This window comes from Pleurodeles waltl, chromosome 7 (genome assembly GCF_031143425.1).
Source record: "Pleurodeles waltl isolate 20211129_DDA chromosome 7, aPleWal1.hap1.20221129, whole genome shotgun sequence".
Classification (NCBI taxonomy): domain Eukaryota; kingdom Metazoa; phylum Chordata; class Amphibia; order Caudata; family Salamandridae; genus Pleurodeles; species Pleurodeles waltl.
Window position 1 is genome coordinate 7,000,953 of NC_090446.1, and position 9,042 is coordinate 7,009,994.

At 45.6% G+C, this 9,042-nt stretch overlaps 1 pseudogene; it reads left to right on the forward strand.

The window, feature by feature from the left end:
- On the forward strand, positions 1-1,694 carry LOC138246707 (zinc finger protein 84-like; annotated as a pseudogene).
- Positions 1,695-9,042: the final 7,348 nt, after the last annotated feature.

Sequence of the window (9,042 nt, forward strand, 5' to 3'; positions counted from 1 at the left end):
ATGCCCCCAAGTGAGAAAGTGTATCAGTGCTCTGAGTGTAGCAAAAGGTTCAGGTTAAAGCACCAACATATTGTCCATGAGAGCATACATACAGGTGGCAAGCCCTTCCAGTGCTCTGAATGTGACAAAACATTCGGGTTAAAACACCAACTTATTGTCCATGAGAGAACACATATAGGTATCAAGCCCTTCAAGTGCTCTGAATGTGGGAAAACATTTATTTGCAAATCTCACCTTTCCTACCATGAGAGAACACATACAGGTTACAAGCCGTACCAGTGCTCTGAATGTGGGAAAAGCTTCTGCCAGAAAGGACAGCTTTCTGTCCACGAGAGAACACACTCTGGAGAGAAACCCTACCAGTGCTCTGAATGCAGCATTAGTTTCAGTGCTTAGAGGCGGTCTGACTGCACATGAGAAAACACATACAGGGGAAAAACCTCATCAGTGCATTGAATGTGGGAAAAGGTTCAGGACAAAGAGTTCTCACACCATCCATGAAAGAATCCATACAGGCGAGAAACCCTTTAATTGCACTGAGTGTGATAAAAGCTTTTGTGGTAGAGGTGACTTGAAGAAACATTTAAGAAACCACACAGGTGAAAAAATACTTATATAGGACAAACAACACGGTCCATAAAAGAACGCATGTGGGTGAGAAGGTACATGTTTGCACTGAATGTGGGAAGGGATTTAGTTGTAAGATGAAACTCGCTGTCCATTTAAGAGTGCATACGGGTGAGAAACCTTATCAGTGTTCTGTATGTAAGAAAACCTTTACTCAGAGAGGAATGCTTACTGTCCATGAGAGGACGCATATGGGGGAGAAACCTTATCAGTGCTCAGAATGTAAGAAAACCTTTACTCAGAGAGGAATGCTTATTGTTCATGTCAGAACTCATTCTGGGGAGAAACCTTATCAGTGCTCAGAATGTAGCAAATATTTTCGTTCTTGTCATGAACTAAAAAATCATGAGAAAATTCATACAGGTGAAAAACGGTATCAGTGCACTGAATGTGGGAAACGTTACGGTCAACATGGGAATCTACTTACTCACAAAAGAGCAATGCATGCAGCAAGAGAAAAACTACATCACTGTACAGAATGCGGGAAAAGCTACTTTGAAAAAGGCCACCTTAGACAACATGAAAAAACACATGCAGGCGAGAAACCATGTCAGTGCATTGAATGTGGGAAAAGATTCCGTGATAAAGTTTCTCTAATCCGACACGAACGAACACATACTGGTGAAAAACCTTATCAGTGCTCGGAATGTGGGAAAAGCTTTAGTAGCGTAGGAAATCTTAAAGTCCATAAGCGTTGTCATAATGGACACAAGCCTTATCAATCCACCGAATGTGGCAAATGTTTCAGTCGTAAGCACCATCTTACTAGTCATGAAAGAATACCTACAGGAGAGAAACCTTTCCACTGCACTGAATGTGACAAAAGCTTTAGCAATAAATTCATACTTACTGTGCATGAGAGGACGCACACTGGTGAAAAACCTTATAGTTGTGGTGTATGTGAAAAAAGCTTTAGTCATCAGGGAGATCTTAGAAAACATGAGGGCATACATTCTGCAGATAAGCGTTACAAGTGTAAGGAATGTGGGAAAGGGTTTACTCAGAAAAGATGTCTGACTTCCCATGAGAGACAACATATGAAAAAGAAAGCAAAGGCATGCATCTAAAAATTACAAAGTATAGGATGGAAAACTGAATGTTGAGTTAGTCTCTTATTCTTTATAATACAAAACAGCATCTTTAAGAATCAAGTTTCAAAACTGTAACACAGGTCGGAGACAATAACTCATTTGCACGAACATCGGCCATACCACAAAAAGCTTTATGCCTGAAAAGATGCAGTGGGTATCCCTTGAGAGACAGGTTGTGGAAAGGAAACCAAAGTCATACCAAATATGAAGTCTAAACATTTAGAAACTTTGTATTGGGAAATTGAAGTTTGAAAGCAATTGGACCTCTGATGGATACTTCTAACCGCAGTCTCCTCACTTATGGCTTCCTCACTTTGCGAATCTTCCCAGGTCCTGTCTGGACCTGGAATCTGTCGCTCCTGCCGGGCTCTAAATGGTACCTTCAGATCCCATCACAACTGCCTTGCACCTCTATGTGGACATATAGTGCAGAAAGGCTCAGTTGAATGATGTACGCGTTACTTTTTCCTCATCTTGAGATAAGGCTGGGAGCTCCTTCCGCCAGGGTTCATTTTTTGAAAGAAGTTTTTTTTAAATTAAAACAAGGGCACTGTGTAAGCATATCACCCCCAGGTTTTACAGATCTCAAGCTGTTCAGCTGTGGTAATTGTCTACATATTTCATGTGCAGGGGTCACCCTAGTTATATTGCTTTACCTTCATTATTTCACACTGTATAACTTTAAATGAAAGTGCTCGATGCTGAACGCCTTTGAAATGTTCACCATGAGATACTGCGATAAAAGTGCTCGCGGGAGAATGTTATACTATTTTTTTAACTAAAACTGGTAGATGGGCTTCCCTGTTATTTATTTTCCATAATCAGCAGGTATTTGTGACAAGAAGCTATCTTAATTGCTTATCTGACTAGTTTATTGTTTTTTAGCAAGCTCAAATGAATTACGTAAGAAACAGAGGAGCCACACACTAATTTTTTTATGATATAATTTTAAATAATTTCTGCACAAATGAAACCTCCTGACATGTGACATGTATGATGCTGTCAGAGGGCTTGGGCCAGGCTGGAGGAGGTGCTGCTGGGGCTCAGCCAAGACTGTGATATCAACATCTTCCCTTTCGAAGGTTACAGCATCTGCACATTTCGTATTTGTGTTGTTTATTAAAGGTTGTGGCCTGTGACTCTCTCTGCAGCCTAGAACAGAACTATTTCTGTTTTCCCAGGGTATACGGTAGGATATCTGATATGACTCCACAGGATTCCTTCTAGTACTAAGTTTAGCCTAGGCAGATTAAGGAGAGCTTGGAAAACTAACGTATCACATTCTAAAGTATATACTGTATTTGAATAATCATGCTGCATTCTTTTCCTTTTTTTCTGTTTGTTTGTACACATATTGGCTGCTAACTTGTTTGATATTATAGTTACCACTATACATATTGTGTGCACTAGGAAAGTTTTTAAACCTTTCATAAAAGTATATAAACAGTTATTCTGGTGTGGATTCCTGCGTGTGTCCATCTAGGGTGAAAGAAGGTCGGGTCACTTTTATTCTCTGTGAAGTCTCACAATCTTGATTGCTACCTAACACATAGTTTACTTATGTAAATGCTCAGTGGGCCGTGCGATGGTGGCAGTCCGAGTTATGTCTCATATAGAGACTTTGACTAAGTCCTAGATATTTGATGGTCTAAATTAAACAGATCCGAGCTGCTTCCCTGCATTGTTCTAGTGGCCATCACAAGTAAGTATTTTCTTTTCTTTTTCTTTCTCTCTGTCGCTCTTTCACTCTTGCCTTTCCTGCCTTTTCCTTCTATTTTCCCTCGTTTTTCTCTATCCCTTTTTCCTTTCTCCCCATTCCTCCAGCGAAGCACCTTTCCCACCCTCCCAGCTGACCGCTCCCCCGCCCTCTCCCCTTCCTAATGCGGGCCGCAGCGCAGATGCGCCACTGGCGTGCTGAAGGTGGGTCAAAGGCAAGCCCATATGTGCCCGCCCGTGCCTGGACTGCGCCCAGCACCAGGAACCCTGGTGGCTCTTCGGATGAGGCCCTCTCCCTTCCCCCCAGCGCCTTGAGACCCTCATGGGTGAGTAGCAGTGCTTTACAAATATTGATTGATTGACTGATTGAATGTTCCAGAAAACATATCACTATGGCCCTCATTATGATTTGGTGGTCTTTTTACAAGACCGCCAAAGCCAAGGCGCCAGAAGACCGCCAGTGCTGGAGGTCTTCTGCCCACCATATTTTGGGTGGAAATCCAGTAGTAGTCGTGCTGGCGGGTGGAGGCGCACAGGCGCTTCCACCACCGGCCCCACCAGAAGGACTCTGCCCGCTGTATTATAAGCAGTATTCTGCCCACCATATTTTGGGTGGAAATCCAGTAGTAGTCGTGCTGGCGGGCGGAGGCGCACAGGCGCTTCCACCACCGGCCCCACCAGAAGGACTCTGCCCGCTGTATTATAAGCAGTAATACGGCGTGGTGGTGTCCTGATGGCGGGGCGCTGCCGGAGGTTGAAGTGCTGTTCCCTGCCGGACGACCTCCTCGCCAAACAAGGTAAGTCAGTCGTCCGACAGGGGAGGGGCTGGGAGGATGGCAGGTGTTGTGTGTGCATGTGTGAGTGGGTGTTGTCTACGTGTGTGCATGTATGTGTGTATGCGTGTGTGAATATGTGTGTATGCGTGTATGAATGTTGAAATAACTGCGAGTATGATTGTTGTCGTAAATGAGAGTCTGAGTGTTATGCGAGTATGAGTGATGTAGTGAATGCATGTATGTCAGTGTTGGTGAATGCGTTTATGCAGGGTGCGTGTCTGTGTACGTGTGCATGTATGTGGGGGGCAGTACCTGGAGTGGGCTGGGAGATGGGGGCGCTGTACCTGGAGGGGGGTGGGGTTGTATTGTGCTTGCTGGGGGGGGGGGGGGGCGTTGTCTGCCAGTGACTGGGAAGAAATTCCCTGTCACTGGTAGCCTTTACGCCAGGGTTTTCGTGGCGCTGCTACCACCACGGAAACCCTGGTGGAAAGGTGGCTCATAATACCGCTGGCGGTCTTCTGTGGACCCCCGGGTTGGAGATGCTCATCTCCGGCCTAGCGGGTCCAACCACCCTGCCGGTCTGAGCGGGGATGTGGTGGGTTGGCAGAAGCCAACCGGCCACACTCATAATATGGCTGTCTTCACCACCAGCCTGTTGGCGGTAATACCACCACTGTGGCAGTGATACCGCCACCGTGGCCCTGGTGGTGAGTAGACCGCCAGGGTCATAATGAGGGCCTATATGTCTCTGTAGCAGATTTAGCCTTTGGTGCCTTGTGATTAATGATTACTACAAGTGATAATTTTGACAAATGTTCCCTTTACACCATAAGGCCATCAGGGAAAGCAATGCAAAGCTCTGTGTTGTGCAATGCAGTAAAGTGGGCCAATGACAATCAAGCTTGACTTCAACAGGCAAGTCTACATGTGGAAGAAAAATAGGCAAGTTCATTGGCACTCAGGTGCCCCTGAGTGGAATTTCTCACTCCACCAATGCCATCCTCAATGTCCTACCCATTGCTACATCTGTAATTAATTAGATACAAGTTCCACTGGCCATCCATCGTCAACTTCATCAAATTGAGGCTTTGACAGAGGTCATGCTGTTGATTTTCAAAGTGGTTCTGGACCCCTCTGGTGCACACTTAATCCCATCTGATGTCAGGGCCCCATTTGAGATTCCCCCTGTGGGTCCTGTCCTTTCTCTGACTGACCCTGGATGATGTCATCTCACTCCAAATTCAGTATCGGACCATGACTCCACTCCTTTATCTTTGGCCCCAAGACTCAGTCCTCCATTGACATGTATCCCCGCTCCAGCAGTACTGGTTCCACGATCTTCAGCCTGAGCCTGTCCAATGTCCAGATATTGCATCACAACAGCTCAAGCTCCGGCTGAGTGTTTACCTCCAGCACCTTTACCCCAGCAACAGTACCTTCGGAGAACGGAAGACATTTTTGGATCGGCTTCAGGGCATCGAGCATGTGGCACATGATGATAAGGAGGCATGTACCTGCCCAGCGCTCCACTGCCTTTTGGCTAGGTTTGCATTACAGAAATACTACCGGCACACACGCAGCAGTTATGAATTGCTTCCTCTTCTGTTCAGATGCCGGCATTTATCCAGCCTTCCAGAATGTCGGTTTCTTGGATGCCTCTCCAGAGTCAACGCTGGATTTGCCCTTAGGGTCCACATGGAAGAAGATGGGGCCAGAGGTACAATGTTTTTCCTGTGCGGAAACATCCGGATTCGCAGAATTGGGCCATTTGCACACAGAAAAAAGCATTTTGGTATGTACAAATGGTATTTTGAGAATTGGTAATCTATTTACTGAATCGCAAAATAGGTTTGCGAGTCGCAATTAGTAAGGGGCATGCCAAGGGCATCCTTTCCTAAATGTGAGTCCCAGTGAAAGGTATGATTGTTTTGCGAAAGTGAATGCGGTCGCAAAACAATTGCAGTTAACACCAACTTCAAGTTGGTGGTAAACCATTCGCAAACAGGAAGGGGTCTGCAAAGTAGGAACATTGGCCAGTACTATGCCAAGTGAGGTTGCAGCAGGCGGTAAGTCCGGGGTGCAATGGGGGGGCCAGGCCTCTATCAAGCACATCAGCAGCAGCAGTGGAGACGCCCATAGTGAGAGATGTGGAGCTCCTGCCCTTTGGCTTGGGCTTTGGTCCCAGTGTTACAGCCTCGGACTGTCCAGTTGCCTCGCTTCAGAGTTGACCCAACCTATGACCCCCGATAAGACTCTAGTGGGGCCATGTCCAGATCCTGACGAGTTATAGAATCTCTAAGTATCACTGTTGGGCACGTATGGGTACATATCAACTGTTGATGTCACTATAGAGACCATTAATACTTTTAGAGTCCCATTTACCAGGAAGGTACCATAGGTAGATGTGAGAGAGAGTCCCCAACCTTAGTAAGCTTCTACTTGCACAATGTAAAGATTTAGCAATGAGAGTCTAAGATGCATATTTACAAGCCCTTTGTGCCCCTTAAGTCTGCTGTAGCGTAATTTTTTTTACACTACAGTGGCGCTACATAGACCCTCACCCTACGCCATATTTACAAAGTGGTGCAATGCTAGCATTGAGCCAACTTGTAACCCCTTGCAAAACATTATCCCTGCTCCAGGTATATTGTATGCAAGGGGGGCATTCCCCCACAGTGAGGCTGTAAAAAACGGCGCAGTGAAATTTACAAGATTTCACTGCGCCATTCTAGCACCATTTGTTAACGCATGCCCAGGGCAGGCCTTAAGGTGGCGCTAGGCTATTTCCCATGGGCCTCCTCGAACTTTGCTGGACTAGCGTCAACATTATTTGTCCTAGTCCAGCAAAGCGCTATTGTTCTAGCGTGTGCCATGGTGCGCTGTATTGTAAATAGAGCGCTACCATGGTGACATCAAGGGGCGCAGGGAGACGCAAGGAAACTGGTGATACGCCATTTACTTGTAAATATGCCCCTGAGTTCTTTAAGTGAGTAATGACAGAGGCATCCAAGGGAACTTGATTCAGACCTGCTTCAGTGTGCCTTACAGAGGAGTCCTTCACAAGCCTGCACCCCCAGTAATCCTTTCTTTTTATTCAGAGCAGTAGTAACAGTGGTAACGGCAGGATTGGGATCACAGTGCTAAGGTATCTCGGGTTCAGGTATCTGGGTGCTACTGGAGGATGGTTAGCCAGAGGTAGGGGCAGTGTGATTAACCTCAGACATGGGCAGAGGCCTTTTCCTGCTGTGTGAACCCCTGAAATACTGGGGACACTGGAAGTTAGCCCCAGGTCTTCCTCCACAGCGATCATTGGTCAGTGATTGGCTCTAATGCAGAGGTTAGAAATGACAAAATATTGGGCCCTTTACAACCCGCCTTCTGTACATTATACGCAGTATACCTTACAGCAAAAAGAATATAAATTCCCTCTTAACGCCCCAACGTGCAAGAAATACGCAGCATTGCAGAATCAAGATACCAGTATTCCTGAGTGAGAAACGCCAAAAATGAAGAAAGTTGTACAAACCTGATTCCAAGGACACTTAATTCAGGTAAATCGAGTACAAAATACGTGGTCCCCACTGTAGCAGGGAGGAAGGGAGAACATTTTTTGTGGTTTTCAATCTCCCTGGCAATGAATGATGTGAGATACAATATACTCGGTATCCTTTGCGTGGGATACACAGTATACTGAGAGTGAAATGACATACAACTGATGACAACAATCATTTCCTTTCTGTAGTTCAGAACGCAATCCTTTTCCCTTTTCGCGTCTGTTGTCATGTTGTGAGTTGGCATTCACCCCGATTCTGACACATATTTATGACATTGATACTTTCTACTCTCTAATGGACTTAATTGACAAAACATAGCCAAATTAAGTGTGCCATATATCCCATTTTATAGTTCACTGTCCACGTTGGCAGAAGACATGAAAGTAATCAGTGTATGTAAAGCATGGCTTGCCTTGAGTAACACTTTGGATCATCTCAAGAATCAAGGTGGGATAAGGGAACAATACTGTGGCATGAGAGGTGTCTCAGCCGTTTGGATGCCTGAGACCCGCGATACCTTGCATGGTCCCGCGTGTCCGTAGGAAGCCTGCAGCTGCACGCCGTGCCACTTGTGGCTACCTCCCTTCTGCTCCTAGGTCCCTGGCTACTGCAATCATCTGTAGAAGGGTTTGCAGCTGTTTTTTGAGGTTGCTCCACAACCAGTGCACTTCATGTTTCATACTCTTTTTTTTTTCCCAACCATGGCTGTTTTTTTCCTTGGTTTCTTCCTGATGTTCCAAATTTGTTCTGTTTCCTGTCATGTTTAATGTCATTTCCTTTTCCTGGTCTTTCTCTATATAAGGGTTACAGTCTGGTTGGAGGGTGCATCGCAGCAAAGCCGTGCTCCTTCCACTGTTTCATCGCTCCCTCCACTCGCCGATCCTGACTTTTTGCTCCAGAAGTATTCCACTGTTGGATACCTAATTTCCTTCAATCTTTTAGAGCCTTCATCTAGCAAAGACGTTTTTCACACCTTTGGCTTTTTTCTCCTCAGAAAGTGGCAGCTTCTCAAGGACACTTTCCAACCACATATTTCCATGTGTGGTGACATTGTGGCTTCTGGAAACAGTTGCCCTTGTCTCAGACATAGGAGATCCTGGTTGCAGGTGAGCGTCCAGCCCCGAACAAATACGTATGTTCAGAGCACTAAATCACACACCCCAAACTCCTTACACTATTCATTTGAGAGTTTTCTATAGCGCTGGCAAGACCGAGAGGGTATCAGAGCGCTTTACAACAGAACAGATAATAAACATAAGAAAAACACATGATATTTAT